Raw genomic sequence first — 21,396 nt, forward strand, 5'->3', positions numbered from 1 at the left:
AGGAACTCGATCGAGAGCCTACTATTGCTCGATCGAGTGAAATATCACCTGGAAAGACTCGATCAAGAGGCAAAAACTCTCGATCGAGTGAAAAAGAGCTTGAACCTGCTGAGACGTTGGAAGAGAGAAACAAAGGGCTCGAGATTCTTATTACGGTGCCCTTCCCGAGGCGATTACAGAGCACGAAAGCCAATCAACAGTTCGGTAAATTTGCCGAGCTCCTGAAAAGCTTACAGGTTACTGTTCCATTCGCTGAGTTGCTGACACATGTATCCTCTTATTTAAAGTTTATGAAAGAAATTTTATCACGTAAGAGGCATATCAATGATCATGAGATGGTAGCTTTGACCGAGGTAGGGACTGCCCTAGTTCAAAATAAGCTGCCACCTAAACAGTCAGACCCGGGTAGTTTCTCAATTCCATGTCACATAGGTACCTATTTGATTGATAACGCGCTATGCGATCTTGGTGCTAGCGTGAGCGTCTTACCTTTTTCTCTCGCAAGGAGACTTGGTTTGACTAAATTTAATTGCACAAACATGACGGTACAGATAGCCGACCGTAGTATATCACGGCCGTTAGGAGTAATAGAGGACATACCTGTTAAAATCGGGAGATTCTTTATTCCCGTTGACTTCGTAGTGCTTGACATACCCGAGGACACTCACACCCCTATTATTTTAGGGAGACCATTTTTATTCACCGCTCGTGCAGTGATAGATGTCGGGGGTAAGACACTCACGTTTCAGGTAGGAGATGAGGAATTAATTTTCCATCAATCTAAGTCTCGTAGGGCTCCCATGCAAGCTCAACCTTGCAATGCCCTCTCCTCTACTGACTCCCATATTGACACTCCAGCTGAAAATGTGGAATTTTGTGCTGCAATTGTGACCCCTCCGCCTCAGATTGAGAGCGAAAAGGAGGAACGTTCGTCTGTTTTCCTTGCTGCAGGTATTGATCGAGGCCATTTGGTGTTCACAATTAAACATATGTGGTCGTTGGTCAATGGTCGATACAAAACACAATTTATACTTCACAAACAACTCTACAATTAGTAAAGGGGCAAGTAAAGGTCGGATCCCAAGGGACGGGTATTGAAAACGAAGATTTCTATTGCTACTAGTGGTGTCTAGGGGTGTCACAAGTTGGGTTGATGTAGAAGGTTACTAAACTAAAATAGCAATGAAAATAAACTAACAAGGTAAATGGAATAAGGGTGTAAACAATTGATTAAAAGCACTAGGGTGTCATGGGTTCATAGGGGATTCATGGGATATGATCATACAAACATGTTCTCAAATTATAAGCAAGCAATTATTGTTGTGATGGATTGAGTTGGGTTATATCTTACAATCCTAGGAAAGTTTGGGTCCCGGAGCCGAATCACATAGATTGTACAACACCTACAAGTCGACTTAATCTTTCCTACTTAACACATGCATGATCTAACAAGACTCGAGTTGGGTTATGTCTTACAAGTCAAGTTGAAGAGATAGTAGATGATAATAAATGCAAGGATTCATAGGCTTAGCATTTCATCAAACATAACATGTGCATGTATTAAGATCAAAACAAGCAAGCAAATAAGATATGAAAGCATATTGATTTAAGCATGAATCATTCCCCATGTTGGTTTCCCCTAATCACCCATTAAACCCTAGCTAAGAGACTACTCACTCATTATCATATTGATCATGCTAGAAAGGTTGTCAATCATACTAACATAATGAAACATGATGAATAAATGAAAGTAATTAGCAATAATTAAAAAGGGATTAAGAGATTATACCTACTAATGATTCCAATAATAAAGCAAGAATAATAGAAGTACTTGAATCCTAGATTGAGAGGTTGTCAATCTCCCAATAATAACCCAAATAATCTTCAATTACCCAAAATAAAGTAAGAACAAGAGAGAGATTAAGGAACTAAAACTTGGATTAAAACTTGATTAATATTTGATTACAATATTGAAGAGAGATTTGATTGATATTAGCTACACTAATTATTGATAAGAAGAACATGCTCCTCTAATTAGACTAATGGGGTATTTATAGTGAAAATTAGGGAGGATGCATTAGGGTTAACTAAGGGTTAAACTAGTAATTACACTTTTTAAGTTGAGCAAGGAGACTCCGGTATTCAATGAGAGAAGGGCGTCTCCATTTTGTAACTTGAAGGACGAAACCATGTGATCGTGATCCGAGCGGATGGAGGTCGAGACGGACGGATGGGGCATGGACGATCCGAGCGGATCAAGGCAGAAGACGCTCGGATTGGGCCTGGGGGATCCGAGCGGATCCGGGGTAAGGACGCTCGGATTGAGTCGGGCGGACGGACGGATCATGGATGATCCGTTCGGATTCTTCTACAGCGTCATTCCTTCTTCTTTTCTTCCCTTTTCTTCATAGAATCCTTGGGGATTTCCTTGGGGACTCAAGGATCCTTTCTCAACATTGATCTTCTACTTAGCTATGTACAAAGGCCTCCTAGTCTTGTCTCTCCTTGATGCTTGGTCATTGAATACGATCCATTTAGCCTCGTTTTGCCATGAAAATGCAAGATTCTTACTCCTTTCCTACCAAGGGATCAAAATCTCAAAGAATATGCAAAACAAAGATCTAAAGATAAGAAATGACCCAAATAGGCACTAAAAAGCATAGAAACAATGGTAATTCGGGGGCTAAATATGCGCCAATTATGGTCGCATCAAATATCCCCAAACCGAACCTTTGCTCGTCCCGAGTAAAGAGGTGACAAAGACTAGGACCAATACTAACCTAACCTAATAATAATAGCCGATATGAGACAATTAGCGGGTCTCACTCCGCCCCTTCAACTCACAACAAGACAACCATGAGGTAGGATGCCTTCTTGCAAGGCAAGGTGGGTCTTGCCAAAATGGCGACACATCCAAACATTAAGCACACAAAATCAAGTAATGGATGCATCTACAAAAGAATAGCCACTTTCCTCATCTAAGTGGCGGAAATTATCTACAAGGGAAGCAATTCAAGGGTACACAATCCTTCATAGATGCAATTTGTTCAAACTACTAAGCCTAGAAGGATACCAATAAATCACCTCCAAAATGTGTCAAGCTAGGGTACCTTTGTCCTCAATCGTTAAATGCTTTTGTCAAGAGTAGACTCCCTATGGTGTTAGAAACACTGGAGGATCGCGGAATTCCCCCTCTTGCCAAGACAAGAAGAAGGGTCGTCCCCTCTCTACCATGCACAAAAATGGATACGATGGATAAAGGGATCGATAGATATTTGAGTTTCATTTTGGGAGTTTGCTTTTGTTTTTGTTTTTCCCCCAATTTCTTGTGGCATATAACATTTGAGAACACTTTCTTTGCCATTTCTTTTTGATTTTTGGCATTTCAATACTTGACAACTTTTTTTGCATTTCTTTTTGAACATTTTCAAAGTCACCCCAATTAGTAACGAGGGTGCCTTGTATTTGAAGCTTAGGAGTTCTATTTTTGCTCCTCTTTTCATTTGATGCATTTTTGCAAACTTTCTTTCACTTTTTCATTTCATTGAACTCAAATTGATTTCTTTTTTGTGTTGTGCCCATTCCCTTTGATGACAAAAATGTGGTAGAACATGGATGAATGATAGAAGTATGCATGGTTTCAAGGGTCACCTTGGAATAAACGGTAGCCAAGGAGTTATCACACCACAAGGTACTCTTGACTAGGCCTTAAACCATGGGTCAAAGGATACTAGCATGACACATCCTAGGGTGTTTTACAAGTATTCTAACAAGCAAAGTCTTAAGAATAAAAAGCATCTACTAGGGCCTATATACACTTGTCAAGCTTCCCCAAGTAGATGGTTTCGCAAAATTTTTCTAACATGCAAACTACATGCCATGATGCAACTAACATATAAACATCCTAATGCGAATGATTCTACCAACTAGTATGCAATATAATCTAAATGCAAGTCCTAAGTTCACATTGTTTTACCGCATCAATCAAAATAAAGCCACATAGTCATTAACATAAAGAGGAAAAAGGAGATTGGAAAGATCATACCATGCGGTCTTCAATATCCTCATGTCTCGGATGTGGCGTAGTCGATCAAAGTGAACAAGGATGAAACAAACAATATATACAAGACAATATATACAAAGGAAATGAGCTTGTTTTTGGTTTTTCAATTTTTCAAATTTTTATGATTTTTGAAATTTTTCAATTTTTATGGTTTTTGGATAAAAGTTAAGTGTTAGAATTCCCATCCCCACACTAATATGGGCATTGTCCTCAATGGCCAAAATGATGGAAATTATGCAAAGATGATGCATGATTTTCTATACTAAATGCAATTCTACACTAAGCTATACTACATGATGCATGATTTTTGTTATGACGGAGAGGATAATTTAAATTACCTCCCGTTGCGTATGCATTAACTTCCCCAAACCAAGTAAGACACTATTGCTAATGTCGAGACATGGGGGAGTTCATGCACATGCTATGCATGAGACTAGATTGTCATTTTGGATTTTCAAAAATGGGAACAATAAAGAACACCTCAAAGGAACCGAGGTGTGAGTCCTTTGGTGTTGCTAGGACTAAACCAACAATGATCAAAATGAAATGAAATACAAAGAGATATAGACAAACCGTGGGAGAGTAGGAATCTCCAAGGCTAGTCTTCCATCATGCTACTATCACCATCACTTCCCTCATGAGAAGTGGTCTCATTGCCACTTTCCTTGGCACTTTCTTCATTGCTTTCCTCATCATCATCTTCACCATCTTCACCATCCCTTTCTTCATCTCCACTTGCTTCTTCCTCAATATTATCATCAATCTCCTCATCATTTCCAACAACCTCATTGCCTTCCACCACGTCCCTAGATGCACACGGAAATAAGGCTTCTCTATCCGCCCAACTAGGCAAAGGACAAGATGGATCAAGGAGTCCTTGCTTAGCTAGATGTAGGAGGGGAGGATATTGAGCCAAATAAGCATTTTTCCGATCTTCATAAGCTTGCTTGTGCATGGCTTGCATTAGAAGAGTGACATAATCTTTTCCAATTTCAACTCCTTGCGGTTTGAACTCTTCATAATCATAGGGGTAAGGTGGTATAACAATGGAAGAGGAGGGAGTTTCATGATCACCCTTTTGTTGTTGAATGATGTACTCGGCTTCTTTGGTTAGGGGAAGTAAATAGTTGGTCCGGTGGACACTAAGACGGCAAATCTTTGCGGGTAAAGTGAATGAACGAGCCTCACTAGTAAGCCACCCATACTTGGTATCAAGGGGATTGTGAGCAACCCACTTAAACTTGTTAATCAAGGTGGACATATCAATAAGATGGCCACCATCCTTAGCCTTGTACTTGTTATCCTTATTGAAATTAGGATCAAAGTGCTTGGCTAGGACCGTGACAAGGCCGCCATTAACAATTACGGTTTGACCCTTCTTCCCACTATCTACATGAAGCCATCTATCAACCAATAGCCTCAAACAATTGTAAGGCTTGGTGTGAATTCTTCCAATATTCAAGGTTGATTCAAGGAGAATAAAATCGAGCCCCGTGAAATGATTGGTGTCTCTTCTAGCAATTATGGTATTTCCCACAACTTTGTGCCAAACTCTTATGCCCGGATGATGGACCAAGAGAGCACGACAAGCATGAAAATCTTCATATTTCTTCCCGGAGATTGCCTCCCAAAGAGGCGCGGGATCGTACTTACCATATTGCTTATAGAATTTATGTGCATCGCTAAGACCCAAAATTGCACCCAATTCCGGAAAGGAAATGCGTCTACTAGTGTTAGCTAGACGAAACTCAATATTTTCTCTATTCTCAACCTTTGTCACTTTCAAGGAACTTAAAAATTCCAAGACAAGGGAGGGGTATGTTACTTCTTTCATTTCAAACAATTTCTTCAAACCCATGGCATTGAAAAAGACTCTTGTTTGTTCAAGGACACCTAGCTTCTCTAAGGTTTTTTCACATATGAACTTGGTGGATTGAATTTGTTTCATAGCAAACTTGACAAATGAATTTCTATGGTCATCGGAGATGAAAGTTACCTCCGGATAATGCAAGAGTTGATTAATTACCGGAGTAGAAAGTGATGCTTCCATAGAAATTTGCTGAGGTTGTTCCACTACCAAGCTTGGTGTTGACACCACCATTGCCAAAGCTTTCTTTGTTTGTAGAGCTTTTTGCCTTTGAGAGAGAGCCTTTGCTTTTGGTGCCTTTGTTGCTCCCTTTGTTCTTGCCATTTGATGAACAAACCAAGTAGAGAATCAAAAATCTTCAATTTGTAGAATGCCCAAATCGATTTTGAAAGTGAAAGGCTTTGCCTTTATGAGAGCAAAAATCGACTCAAAGGGTGAAGATTTTGTGCTTGGTTTTGATTTTTCTTGAAGATGGAGTGATTAATTTGATGTTTGAAGGATGGTTTGATTTTGTTTTGGTGATTTTGTTGAGGGTTTTTGTGTTTGAGATGGAGAGGATGAGGGTTTTGGTGTTATGAGTAGTGTTTATGAAGGAATGAATGAATGAATGAAGGTGGGGGGGTATTTAAAGAAACGAAAATCTCGAAGATGCAGGCACGATCCGTGCGGATTAGGCGCAATCCGCTCGGATTTTCAAGCTTCAAATTTTAAAAATCCCGCCTAAAGACGGGCGTCTCCTGGGGAAATCCGCTCGGATTTTTATTGAGGGACGGGCGTCTCTTGGGAAATCCGGACGGATTCTCATCCAGAGATTTTTCTTGTTTTTCTTGACTTTAAGACGGGCGGATTTTACCGAGAGACGGACGGATCCCGGGAGACGGGCGTCTTTCCGTAAATCCGCTCGGATTCCTTAATGCATGTGAATTCTTCAATATTTGCACACCCCAAGACGGGCGTCTTCTCACCTGGACGCTCGGATCCTCTGCAGACGGGCGGATTGTCGTGAATCCGCTCGGATTCTTCCTTGATTACACGGATCCTTGCGCAAACCCATTCCTTAACATTCTTTCTTTCTTTCTTTCAAATCTTGTGTTCTTCATTGTGGGGGCACTACTAAGGCGTGAATAGCCTAGGCAATTCCCATCCCCACACTAAGGTAAATCACTACAAATCAATTAAAATCATTAGTCCCTCCCTCACTTCTCTCTTTTCATGACAATTATTTTGATCAAGGTAAATAAAATCCAAAAATGACAAAAATGCAATGCAAAAATTAAATGTAAGTTAGGGAGTTAGAAATATTTACAAGTGGTGGTTTAGGGAGGACTCCACCAAACTCTCATTCTTGATGAGATGTCAAGGAGGCATGTTCAAGGTGTTGTTGATGTTGCTCAACACCTCGAAGAAGTAATTAAAAGCTTGTTCATTGTTGTGGTAGAGGTCCTCAATAGACCGTGGTTCTTGTTGTTGATCATGATCGATGGCATGCCCAATGTAGGGATTAAAGATCCCTTCAAATTCGTCGTCCCAAAGACCACAAACTTCATTGAGTTGATCATTGAAAATCTCTTGCTTGGATGGAGACAACTCTCCCAATTTCTTCGTTTGGCCAATGAGGCCATCTTCTTCTTCCTTGGTTGATTTTGATGAGCTTTGCAAGCTCTCCTTTTCACAATTCACTTGCTCTTTGAATGGAGTATCTTCAACTTTCTTCTTCCATTGGAGTTCCGATCTCTTCTTCTCATCTTTGCGGCTATAATGATCAATCATGAAACATGGCTCATGCAAACGAGGAGCTCTCATGGTCTTGTCAAGATTAAAAGTTATGCTTTCATCTCCTACCTCTAAAGTGAGCTCTCCATGTTTCACATCAATTACCGCACCCGCGGTGTGTAGGAAAGGTCTTCCTAAGATGATTGGAATGTTGGAATCTTCCTCCATATCAACAATGACAAAGTCCACCGGAATGAAAAACTTCCCAATTCGCACGGGGACATCTTCCCATATCCCTAGCGGTGTCTTCGTCGATCTATCGGCCATTTGAAGAGTGATGTTGGTACATTTGAGCTCTCCCATTCCCAACCTTTTACTCACCGAGTACGGCATGACACTCACACTAGCCCCTAGATCACATAAGGCTTTGTTGATCGTTGTGTCGCCAATGGTACACGGTATTGAGAAGCTTCCGGATCCTTTAACTTTGGAGGTGAACTCCCTTGAAGAATTGCACTACTCACCTTAGTGAAGGCGATAGTCTCAAGTTTCCGGATTGACTTCTTCTTTGTGAGAATATCCTTCATGTACTTTGCATAGGCCGGAACGTGATTGATTAATTCCGTGAAAGGAATTGAGACTTCTAGGTTCTTTACAATTTCCATGAACTTTCCAAGTTGATCATCAAATTTGGGCTTGGCTTGACGACTTGGAAAAGGAAGTCTAATCACAATGGGCTCCTTTTCTTTGGTTTTGTCTTCATTTTTCTTTGAACTTTCTTCTTTTGATGATTCCCCTTCTTTGGGACCTTCCACCACAACTTCATTCTCACTAGCTCTCACAACTTCATCCTCAACTTGCTTCTTCGGGGCTTCATATCTTGTACCACTTCTCAAGTGAATGGCACTAACCGTTTCATGTCTAGGGGGATTACCTTGAGGTGGTAATTGCCCCTTTTGTCTTGATGAGCTTGAAGATGCTAGTTGGGTCAATTGTGTTTCCAACATCTTGGTGTGAGCTAAAATGTTGTTGATGGTGGTATCCTTTGCTTGGCTATCCTTTTGCATTTGGGTGAAGAATTCTTGTTGATTTTTTTGCATTTGAATGACCGCTTTTTGGACATCAAAACTTTGGTCATTGTGGTGATTGTATGGATTTTGATTTTGGTAGCCTTGGTTTTGATTGAAAAAGGGTCTTTGATTTTGATTTCTCATGGGTGGTGGAGTGTATGTAGTTTGAGGGTTTTGGACATTTTGGCTCTTGTATGAGAGATTTGGGTGGAACTTGGTGTTTTCATTGTAAAAATTTGAATAAGGGGTGCCACTTTTGTAAGCTTGGAAAGCATTGACTTGTTCGGTCGTTCCCCTACATTCACTTGAGTCATGGCCCAAGGTTCCACAATTCTCACATATCCCGCTTGGGATTGATGAGGATGCCGTCATGGCATTGACATGATGCTTTGATGATTTTGAGCTTTCCTCAAGTCTAGCCATAGCTTGTTCAAATTTCAAGTTGATTGTGTCAATGTGAGCACTAAGTTGAGCACCCAATTGAGTAACGGTGTCCACTTCATACTTTCCTCTAGTAGCCTTGCGAGGCCTACTATATTGCGAATTATGGACCGCCATTTCCTCAATCTTGTTCCATGTTTGATTGTCATCAACTTCGGTGAACATTCCATTTGATCCCATATTGAGGATGTTCCTTGAATCTTCATATAAACCATTCCAAAATTGTTGCACTAAAAACCATTCGCTAAGTCCATGGTGAGGACATGAGCGACAAACACCTTTGAACCGCTCCCAAGCTTCATACAAAGACTCTTCATCCCTTTGCTTAAAACTCGTGATTTGAGCTCTTAGCATATTGGTCTTCTCCGGTGGGTAGAATTTTTTGTAGAAAGCGAGAGCTAACTTCTTCCAAGAATCTATTCCAAGGGTGGTCTTATCAAGGCCCTTCAACCATTGCTTTGCAGTGCCGATTAACGAAAAAGGAAATAAGACCCATCTTATTTGGTCTTGAGTCACGCCCGTTTGAGAGATAGCTTCACAATAATCACAAAATGTTTCCATATGAGAATGAGGGTCCTCACTAGGCATTCCCCAGAATTGGCTCCTCTCAACTAGTTGGATGAAGGCGGACTTGGCAATAAAGTTTCCGGTAAGATGTTGTGGGGTAGGAGTACCGTTTGGTAGATCCTCCTCGGTGGGTATAGAGTGTGACGAGAATTTAGGCATTGTAGGTGGATTTTGTGTGGTATTGTTTAATGGGTTCTCTTCTCCTTCTATTGCGAAAGGATTGACAAACTCACTAGTGGGTTGAACAACTTCACCAACACCTCCCAAATTCCTCCTAACAAGTCTCCTATTATTCGTCAAGGTTCTTTCGATTTCACGGTCAAAAGGTAACAAATCTCTTTGTAACCTTCTAGACATGCAAAATATCAAACAACTAGAAAACAATTAGAACATTCCTTGAGGAGTTTTACTTCCCCAAGGCGAAAAAGACACAACTAAAAATAACAAAAGAAATCTAAAATCAATTAAACACCGTCCCCAGAACGGCGCCATTTTTGATCGAGGCCATTTGGTGTTCACAATTAAACATATGTGGTCGTTGGTCAATGGTCGATACAAAACACAATTTATACTTCACAAACAACTCTATAATTAGTAAAGGGGCAAGTAAAGGTCGGATCCCAAGGGACGGGTATTGAAAACGAAGATTTCTATTGCTACTAGTGGTGTCTAGGGGTGTCACAAGTTGGGTTGATGTAGAAGGTTACTAAACTAAAATAGCAATGAAAATAAACTAACAAGGTAAATGGAATAAGGGTGTAAACAATTGATTAAAAGCACTAGGGTGTCATGGGTTCATAGGGGATTCATGGGATATGATCATACAAACATGTTCTCAAATTATAAGCAAGCAATTATTGTTGTGATGGATTGAGTTGGGTTATATCTTACAATCCTAGGAAAGTTTGGGTCCCGGAGTCGAATCACATAGATTGTACAACACCTACAAGTCGACTTAATCTTTCCTACTTAACACATGCATGATCTAACAAGACTCGAGTTGGGTTATGTCTTACAAGTCAAGTTGAAGAGATAGTAGATGATAATAAATGCAAGGATTCATAGGCTTAGCATTTCATCAAACATAACATGTGCATGTATTAAGATCAAAACAAGCAAGCAAATAAGATATGAAAGCATATTGATTTAAGCATGAATCATTCCCATGTTGGTTTCCCCTAATCACCCATTAAACCCTAGCTAAGAGACTACTCACTCATTATCATATTGATCATGCTAGAAAGGTTGTCAATCATACTAACATAATGAAACATGATGAATAAATGAAAGTAATTAGCAATAATTAAAAAGGGATTAAGAGATTATACCTACTAATGATTCCAATAATAAAGCAAGAATAATAGAAGTACTTGAATCCTAGATTGAGAGGTTGTCAATCTCCCAATAATAACCCAAATAATCTTCAATTACCCAAAATAAAGTAAGAACAAGAGAGAGATTAAGGAACTAAAACTTGGATTAAAACTTGATTAATATTTGATTACAATATTGAAGAGAGATTTGATTGATATTAGCTACACTAATTATTGATAAGAAGAACATGCTCCTCTAATTAGACTAATGGGGTATTTATAGTGAAAATTAGGAAGGATGCATTAGGGTTAACTAAGGGCTAAACTAGTAATTACACTTTTTAAGTTGAGCAAGGAGACTCCGGTATTCAATGAGAGAAGGGCGTCTCCATTTTGTAACTTGAAGGACGAAACCATTTGCATCGTGATCCGAGCGGATGGAGGTCGAGACGGACGGATGGGGCATGGACGATCCGAGCGGATCAAGGCAGAAGACGCTCGGATTGGGCCTGGGGATCCGAGCGGATCTCGGGTAAGGACGCTCGGATTGAGTGGGCGGACGGACGGATCATGGATGATCCGTTCGGATTCTTCTACAGCGTCATTCCTTCTTCTTTTCTTCCCTTTTCTTCATAGAATCCTTGGGGATTTCCTTGGGGACTCAAGGATCCTTTCTCAACATTGATCTTCTACTTAGCTATGTACAAAGGCCTCCTAGTCTTGTCTCTCCTTGATGCTTGGTCATTGAATACGATCCATTTAGCCTCGTTTTGCCATGAAAATGCAAGATTCTTACTCCTTTCCTACCAAGGGATCAAAATCTCAAAGAATATGCAAAACAAAGATCTAAAGATAAGAAATGACCCAAATAGGCACTAAAAAGCATAGAAACAATGGTAATTCGGGGGCTAAATATGCGCCAATTATGGTCGCATCAGGTATAGATAGAATAGATGCAGGAGCTGTCAAAGGTCGTAATGCAATTAAAATCAATCAAATTGGGGAGCCTAACGTCAAAGCTGATGGGAAAGATAAAGGGACGAGGAAAGTTCGTGCATACGTGGATGTTAACTATTCTCCCCCTACTGGTTCAAATTCAAGCTCGTGGAGAATGAAGAGGACGGTCAAGGATGCTGATGGGACCTCCTCCAGTCAGAAGCCCTCCGTTGGGCTACTGAATTGTTTTGGGAATTGAGCGGGGAATGCCCCGTTGTAACAAATTGTAAAAATTAATTTTGAATTTCCGTTGAATTTCTTTATTGCATTTTTAGGACTGTTATAATTTAGACTATTTTTAGCGTAGTTAGAAAGACTATAGACTGTTATTTTGTGATTTGGTATGTTCGGGATATTTTTGCGAGTGTTTTTATGCAGGTTTGGGGAGATAATGACGCACTTGGATGACTTACACGAAGAAAAGAACTCGATCGAGTACTTTTTGTACTCGATCGAGAGGATTTCACAGGAAAATGCTCGATCGAAAGGTTTGCAGGTGCTCGATCGAGACAGCAAAAATGAGGAGTTCTCGATCGAGTATAATTTTGTTCGATCGAGAGGAATGAAGACTAGATTCCTCGATCGAGTGATTTAAAACCACTCGATCAAGTGAAATTGCAAATTACATGCAGGAAGTTCTCTTTAACTTCTATTTTCCTTAATTATATTTCATTTCCTCTTTTGTTCATCCCCTTTGCACGAAAATCACCCCATATCCTCTCTAATTCTTACCCATTACCAAATCCACCACCCACAATTTGTTCCTTGCCATTATATCGACATTTGCCCTCTAATTTGCCCTTTAAATTTGTTATTTTTTGCGGTCAATTTGGGTATTTAGGGTTTGCGGTTTTCGATCGAAAATTCGCCTATTTGCATCGTTTTTTGTCGATTATCTTGCTTCCTCTTGTGGGTTTATTTATCAAGTAAGTTTCCCCTTCATCCTTTTGTTTTTTAATTGCTTTATTTCGAATTTATGAAGTAATTGGGGTTTAGGGTTTATGAAAGTCGAAATTTCGACTGAAATTTGGGGGATTTTCTGTTTAATTAGTTAATTGACTATGGTTTCCCCATTGCTTACTTGATTAGGATGGACAGTAGCTCAGTACCCTCGTCTAGCTCGACTATTACTCCGTCCTTGACTGAGACGGTGGTCCCTGCTGCCACCACCGTCACCACGCCTGTCAGTACTGCCTCTACTACCCCCATGTTACTTGTTACTACTACTGGTACTGTTGTTACTGCTGCTAGCACTGCTGCTAGTTCCGCTTCCACTTCCACTTCCATTTCAGCCTCTGTTTTAGCTAGTTCTGCTGCTAGCTCTTCTTCTGTGTAGGTTTCTGCTGCTTCTACTGTTCCAGCCACAACTAGCATGTCGGGTACTGATGAGAGTGTCGTTGGGGCTCTCAATCAAACACATTTATATTCTCAACAAAACAACTAGTTAGTGGTTAAGTCGAGGTCGATCCATGGGACGGTGGGTACACAAATTGTTCAATCTAGTTATGGTTATGCTAGGGGTTGTCACAATTGTAACGGGTTGAAGATTCTAGTCTAATGAAAGCAATGGAGTAAAACAAGCAATTAAAGGAAGGATGTAAACAAATGACTAAAAATGCTAGGATTGTTGGAATATGTGTCCTCCGACAATAATGCGATCACAACTGTCGATCATAATGATCACATGTTTAAGTCTCATTTTAAGAATACATGTGGGAAGTAATATTTTATAGTCAACTGGTCCACACATATCGGTAATGATTGGTTGACTAGAGTTTGACATTACTGTCGTGCGACGGTGGTGATCAGTTGATCCCCTTAGGTCATACCTAAAGGGTAACACTCTTAATTGATTATTTAATTGATCGTATGACGATACGGGTTAATTAAATTACTTAAAATTGACGGACGATTTTGGAAGTAATATTTACGTGTCTCATTGTAATTTGATTAAATAAGATACGGTCTAAGTAATCGAATTGTTTTATTACTTAGATGAAATTATTGTTTACGGAAACAATTGAAACAGAATGAATTGATTATTATAAATACAGAATGTTGTAATTTATGACTCTGAAACCCATTACGGTACAAGTAATTATGAATTACTAGGTTAACTTTATAAGTGACATTTTTTATTAATATGTTGATTTTTAATTGTTAAAAATACATTTTATATACCTAATGTCATGGAACATATTACATGTGACAAATTGACAAAATAATGTGTAAAATGGATTTTCCATTTTACACTATATGTACCGAAATTATGGGTGGGTTGGGGTTTATATTATGTTTTATTATTCATAAAAGAAGCATAATGATTAACCTAAACACATAGCCTTGCATGCCTAATTTCTTGGGAAGAATTGAAGATCATGCATTGGCCTCTTTAACCCACCCCACCCGGTTTTGTCATAGAGAAAGGCCAAGGGTTTTTCTCTATAATTTGATTATTATACACTACATGCATACTAGTGTATTATTCATTCTCTAACACATCTAAAAAATATAGAGTTTTTAGAGAGAATATTACTCCTTCTTCTCCCTTCTCTTAACCGAAAAACAAGAGACATAATTCAATATTTTGGGTCAATTTTATTAAGATTAATATTGTTCTAGTATTAATAATATTAATCTTTTGAGAGGTTATCTTGGGTATAATTCCTTGGGAGGGATTCTAAGCTTGAATCCTTGTTCATCCAATATTAGGAAGCTCAAGAACAAGTGAGTAGAAGAACTCATTTGTGCCCATATATCCGAAATCTCAATGTAAGGATGACGATTTCTTCTTTATCCTTATTCTTGTTTGCGTGCATAAGATCTAAATTAATTTTATGACTAAATTAATTATAACATATTTGAATATGTTGAGTATAATGAGATATAGATTTCCAACAAGCGGTATCATGAGCCTTAGGTTGTTTGCATGCAAATCGGTTATTGTTTTTCCGAGTTATACGATTAACAAACAAAACTTACAAATTTGTGTTTATTATGATATATCACGAAATTTATTATGCATGTTAAAGTTTCTAGTCCTAAAATGTATTTAGGATATTTTGGTTAATTTATGGATTTTTATTGTTTATTTTGTATATAATGGCATTAAAATGTGATTTTATGATAAAAATGTCATTTTTGGACTAAAATTAGCTAAACTTCGATTTTTCCAGTGGTTTTTGGATATGTTTTCACATATATTATCTTTAGATGACCTGTAAATTTTCATAATTGTATGAGTTATTATGCTCGAAATATGGATTTTTCAAGATAAAATCAAATTTAAATGGAGAAATAGGTTAATATGAGTTATATTTCGAATCTGGTCATAGAAATTTAGTATGTTGTCACATGAAATTTTACAAGATGTGTGTAAAATACTTGGCTATAATGAAGTCTTTATGCATGATTTATGAATTTTTGATGAAAAATCACATAAATAGTGACTTTAATTAGTAAAAATTGCTAAAACATACTTCATGACTAAGGAAAAACATCACATGTTGCATTTTATCACCTATTTCAGATCTAAAAGTAGTGAAAAGTAAATAAAAATAATTTTTCTCATATTTTTATGGTTATTATTGATAAATCCGATAAACCGCAACATTGTTTTTCCTCGATAATTTTCGAAATTTTTAACCTAAGTTTTTGAACATTATGAGTGTCATGGTATTTTTCCAGAATGTTCATGAGTTTAAATTTCAAATTTCAAATTTATTTGAAATTTTTATGATTTATTTGAAGTTTATGGCATTATATTGTAATTTTAAGTCCTTTTATGAACAATATTAAGAAAAATAAGTTAGTTATTGTCAATATGTTAGTGGAAACTAATTTTGAGTCCTAAGATAGTTAGGGTAATTAACTAGTACATAAATATGATTTTATGTAATTATTGTGATTTTTAAAAGGTTAAATCACGCAAATCCGTAAAAACCGATTAATATACGATATTGGCTCCTTAAAGGCGATTTAGCATAAAATTGGGCATGTTCATACATATTATAATGCTGCATTTTATTTATGACTGTCATAATTTTATTTTATGTAATTTTATTTTATGTAATTTTACTTAGTATGGCCTTAGTTTTTAATTGATATTACCCGAAATGTATGGGAATATCGATTCGGTTGTAATTTATTGTGATCTCGTATCACCGTTTTGTAATTTAATAGATTTATTTTATTTTAATTACAAATGTATAATAGGAAATTATGTAATTTGTTATGTAATTTATTTATTCCGGAGATCCTTGAAGACGGTGCCACTCGAGAAGGCGATCCATTAAAGACGGTGTTACCTCGAAATGCGTGCCAAGACCGAAGTTCAAGGGACCAAAGGAGTTGGTTTCCGAATTTGTAATAGTTAATTAGATTTACTATTTTTTTTTTTATTTTTTTTTTGCAAAAAATTATCATTTCATTTAATTAAGAAAGAAATTACAATAAGGATTTGCAAAAGCTATCCACTAGAAAAAACAACACCTATACAATGTTAATTACACAAACTATCCTCTATGAGTCTATACTGGGGGTGATGCTTCCACATGAGCAATCGTACAATGACAAAAAACTTGATTCTCCTTACAAGCCCAAGTACAGTACGAGAGAGACCTTGAAAGATTCTGGTATTTCGCTCAGTCCAAATCTGATGTACAGAGGGAGTAAGAGACACATGAAACCAGGCTATCTGCCAGTCCCTAGCTCCTTTGAGAGGAAAAATCAGCTCATCTTGAAGGGAAAGACCCGTCCTCATATGACCCATCCAGGCTAGAACCTGATGCCAAACAGAAGCAGAAAAAGGAACATCTAAAGAACAAATGATCTTGAGACTCCTCTTCATGTTCACAAAGGGAGCATCTGTTGACAAATTGCATACCCCTAAGCTTGAGATTATCAATAGTAGCTAGTTGATTCTGAACAGCCATATAGCAAACAATTCTATGTCCAGGAATAATTTGAGAGTGCAAGAGACCTTTGGTCCAAGAACCAGCAACAGAAGCATTCCTGAAATAACCATATACCTGCCGTAATGATAACTTTGAACCAGACATCCAACCTTGAATGAGATGCTGAGCATCAGAAATAGAACCAGAGAGCTCAACCAATATGTCTTTAGTTGCTAAAATACTCTTGAAACTGGATGGGTAATGAACTTTAGAAGAAATATGCCAAATGTCCTCATGTTTTAGAATATAATGCTGTACCCAGCTACTCCATAACCCCTGATCAGAAGCAGAAATAGAATAGATCCATTTGATCAAGAGAGAATAATTCCAAGCTGCCAAATCTTTGATGTTAAAGCCACCAGAAGACCAGGGGGAAGAAATATGGTGCCAGCTTTTAAAGACCATCCTTCTGGAGCCCATTGGGATACCCCAGAAGAAATCCTTACAAAGTTTATTTATATGGGAAATCACAGTTCTAGGAAGAAGAACAGTAGAACACCAAAAATTCTCAAGGCCAAAAACAATAGAGTTGATTAGCTGCAATTTACCAGCATATGACAGGAAACAGTTTGACCAGTGAGCCATTGCTTGCTGAATTTTGATGATGATAGTGTCAAACATGTCACTGGTTAGTCTGGAAGTATGCAAGGGGAGACCTAAATACCTGAAGGGAAAAGCTCCCTCAGAAAACCCAGTAGAACTAAGGATAAGCTCTTTGACTGGTTCAGATACACCTCCAAAATAAATGCTAGTTTTCTCAGTGTTAGCATGTAAACCAGAAAGGAGAGCAAATTTTTGAAGAGAATCAGAAATAGCAGAAACAGAAGGAAAATCTCCTCTAATGAAAATCATTAAATCATCAGCAAAAATAAGATGGGTAAGCTTGATCTTACTGCATAGGATGATAAGAAACCTGATGATGGGCACAAACTCTTCTGAGATAACGAGAGAGAATTTCCATACCAAGGACAAAAAGATAGGGAGACAAGGGATCACCTTGTCTAAAAGATTTACTTTTTTAGGAAGGCCATACTAGGATTTATTTTTATGCTTTGCATTTTATTTATATGTTGCATGCATCGCTAAATCGCCATAAATATAACATGCATTATCATTTTATCGAGTTTATCGACCGTGTCAATTACAATTATCGTAGTTCACCGCTTTAGTTCACTTAAAACGTGATAGATAATAAATTGACATGACCTCTCGCTAAAAATAAATAATTGAGACTTAGCCTTACCAAAAAGTAGAAACCATGAAAACCTATTTCGTGAGGGAGGGCACTCGGCCACACCGAGGTACAAACCTTGTTACGTAGGGGAAGTGGGTGATAAATGTCTATCTACCGAATTCATGTTGATGAGGGTTTCATCGGCCACACCGTGCCCAAGTTAATGTGGGTTTGGATCATGGACACATTTATTCGAAATTTGGATTGAGCTCAACGGAAGTATTCGTGACCGTAGTCGCATGTGTTCCGGGCTATAGATAAATATTAAAGTAATTTTATCGACCAAGAGTTCTAAAAGTAGAATCGATTAAAGCGTTAATCCACCGAGTTATATTGATAAGGGATTCATCGGCCACACCGTGCCCAGGTTAATATGAATTTGGATCTTGGAATCATTTATCAAGTTGGGTAGAGGTCACTAGATAAATGCAATAAAACTTGTTTAAATTAAATTTTTACGAGTGTTATTATTATTTTGAAAACGACATATGTTTTATTCCTTCTATTTTCATTTTGTAGACCACTTTTTTTTCTCATAACAAATGGCCGCACCAAACACCAACGCCACACCTCTCACTAATGCTTCATGGCTCCGATCCTTCATGGATCGTTGTAAACTTGAAAAGAATGGGTCAAATTTCTCCGATTGGGATGCCCAACTCAAATTAGCCGCCCAAGGTGAAGACAAGCTTCGTTACCTCACTGAGGCCTCTCCACCCAAACCTAATGCTAGGTCGAGTGCCGCCACTAGGGAAGCATATGAGGCTTACCACAAGGAGTCCGCCGCAATGAAAAATGTGTTGATTTTTGCAATGGAGGCGGATCTCCAAAGGAGAGCCTTTAAAATGGGCACCGCTAATGAAATCTATTCCAAGCTTGTGACAATGTTTTCACAAACTCTGAGGATCGTCCAATATGAGGCGGCCTCGGCATTCTTTGATCTCGACTTTAAGGAGGGCCAAAAGGTTAGCCCTCACGTGCTCAAATTGATGGAGCTAGTCGAGACTTTGAGGATTCAAAAGGTTGAAATCCCCAAAGAACTCATTGTAGATAGGATTCTACACTCCTTATCCAAAGTCAAAGCGTATGTTCAATTCCGGGTGAATTTTAACATGCAAGATAAGGACGTGTCTCTTGAAGAGTTGCACAAGTTACTTGTGCAAGCCGAAAGAGACATGGGGTTAAATGTTAACCCACCTAAGGATGTGCTTAACATAAGCACCAAGAGCAAGGGGAAGTTCAAGAAGAATGGGAAGAAAGGTAAGAAGCAAGCTCCAACTTTCACCAAGGCTAAGACTTTTGAAGCTAGCACTTCCAAGACCAAGAAGGGTCCTCTTGATAAATGCCATTATTGTAATGGTGTTGGATATTGGAAAAGGAATTGTTCCAAGTATCTTGGTGACATCAAAGCTGGAAAGATCACTCCAGTAGGTAAATGACTATCCTTTCTTTTATGTTTCTAATTCAACTATGGTATTGTGATACAAAGTTTTGATAATGTATCCCCTTTTTATTGTAAATAGGGCCTCCACTAAGCAAGGACAAGGGAAAAGAAAAGCAAGCTTGAGAAATCATGAAGGAGCTAGGAGTAGCTACCGATAAAGCTTGGCTTTTATTATTGTCTTTATTTATGTTATGTTTCAGATTTTTAGAACTATTTTGATTTCCGTGTTCGACATGGAAATGGTTGATCCTTTCTAAACAATTGTTGTATTTTGGATTATGGTGGCTTGGTTTGCAACCCAAGTCACCCCTTTTATCGTATTTTCTTTGTTCTAAAAAATTCGTCTTTATATGCTTGCACATAGAAACATATGATCATCCACTTAAAGTGATCTAATAGACAACTATAATGATGGGATTCATTATATGTCCACAAGCTTAAGGCTTGTGTATGATCAATTATAAAGTGATGTTGAGTTGATGAACTCTCTTAAAGGAATGTCAATCACCAAGTACACTTATCAAATCTAAAACAATTAGTCAATCTATGAGATAGTCCTCCTTATAGTTCAAAATCATTATTTGTGTCTCATAAACTATCTTTGAATCTCTAGTGTATTTATTCTAAAGATAGAGTGGGAGAAAAATGAAGACACAAAGAACACAAAGCAAATTTGTATACTTGAGTAAATGAGATCTACGAAAGAAAGAATGATTTGTATACCTATATAGATAGTGTACACGAATAGATGAGATCTATGGTCTCAAATAGATGAAATCTACATGACAAAATAGACCAAGTGAAGTAATCAAAAGAATATGTTCTCAAGATAACTACACGAGGAGACCAAAAGAAAGTTTTGGAAGAAAATGACTAATGAAAAGACTTATCAAGAGATTTGGCTAGTATATGAACAACATTTGACCAAGATTTTCAATATTGATATTTACTTAAGAGCCTAAATGAAACAAAGTTGCATCCTCGAAAGTAAATGTGATTTATGACTAAAAGTTGCAAAGAAAGATATGCCGATATCTACAAAAGCTAAATTAATTGTTAACCACGCTAGTGTCATTACTTAACCTCATTATGAAAATGAAATGGTTAAACCTCCTTCCGGAAAAGGGTATTTTGAGAAGGACGTATATGAAATGAAATTCACATTTAAATAATGACATTGCTACGCATCATTATAAAATGAATGAGTTAGAGATTAAAAATCTCTTTCCATAAGTTTAAGATTGAAACCTTTTCTAAATAGGTATTTTGAAAAGATATGTTGGGAACATTTGGTTTTATCTTAATAACTTGGCAAAGCAAAATATATTTCAATTTTTGAAATGTTTCGATTGAGTAGTCAATTGCGAAACATGTGGAATTGTGTGGAAGTTTGAAATTATCATGTGAAGACATGGAATTTAGTTGGAGCAATCATCTTGTAAAATTTATAACTCATTATTCATTGAGAATGACGAGCTAATACTATCTTTCACAAAGAAGTATTTGAGTTTTCAATTCTGGATGAAAATGGACTATGATGAATCCAATCACATCATGGGATGTTGGATAGGTATTGACATATACACATCGAATCAACGAGAAACATAGGTTATTCATCTCAATGAAAATGGAATTGCCATTAGCAGTCATGGTCATTCATTGAACCTAAGAATGGTTGATCACATGATTATAAATTACTAATGTTTCCGCCATTAGAATAATCATGCACATGT

The 21,396-nt window shown here is 37.8% G+C and overlaps 1 non-coding gene across 1 annotated transcript; it reads left to right on the forward strand.

Moving 5' to 3' along the window:
* Window positions 1-9,401: 9,401 nt before the first annotated feature.
* Window positions 9,402-9,508, forward strand: LOC141616663 (small nucleolar RNA R71). Its single transcript, XR_012530996.1, has one exon. It is a non-coding gene; the product is annotated as a small nucleolar RNA R71 (small nucleolar RNA).
* Window positions 9,509-21,396: the final 11,888 nt, after the last annotated feature.

This window comes from Silene latifolia, chromosome 11 (assembly GCF_048544455.1).
Source record: "Silene latifolia isolate original U9 population chromosome 11, ASM4854445v1, whole genome shotgun sequence".
Lineage (NCBI taxonomy): Eukaryota > Viridiplantae > Streptophyta > Magnoliopsida > Caryophyllales > Caryophyllaceae > Silene > Silene latifolia.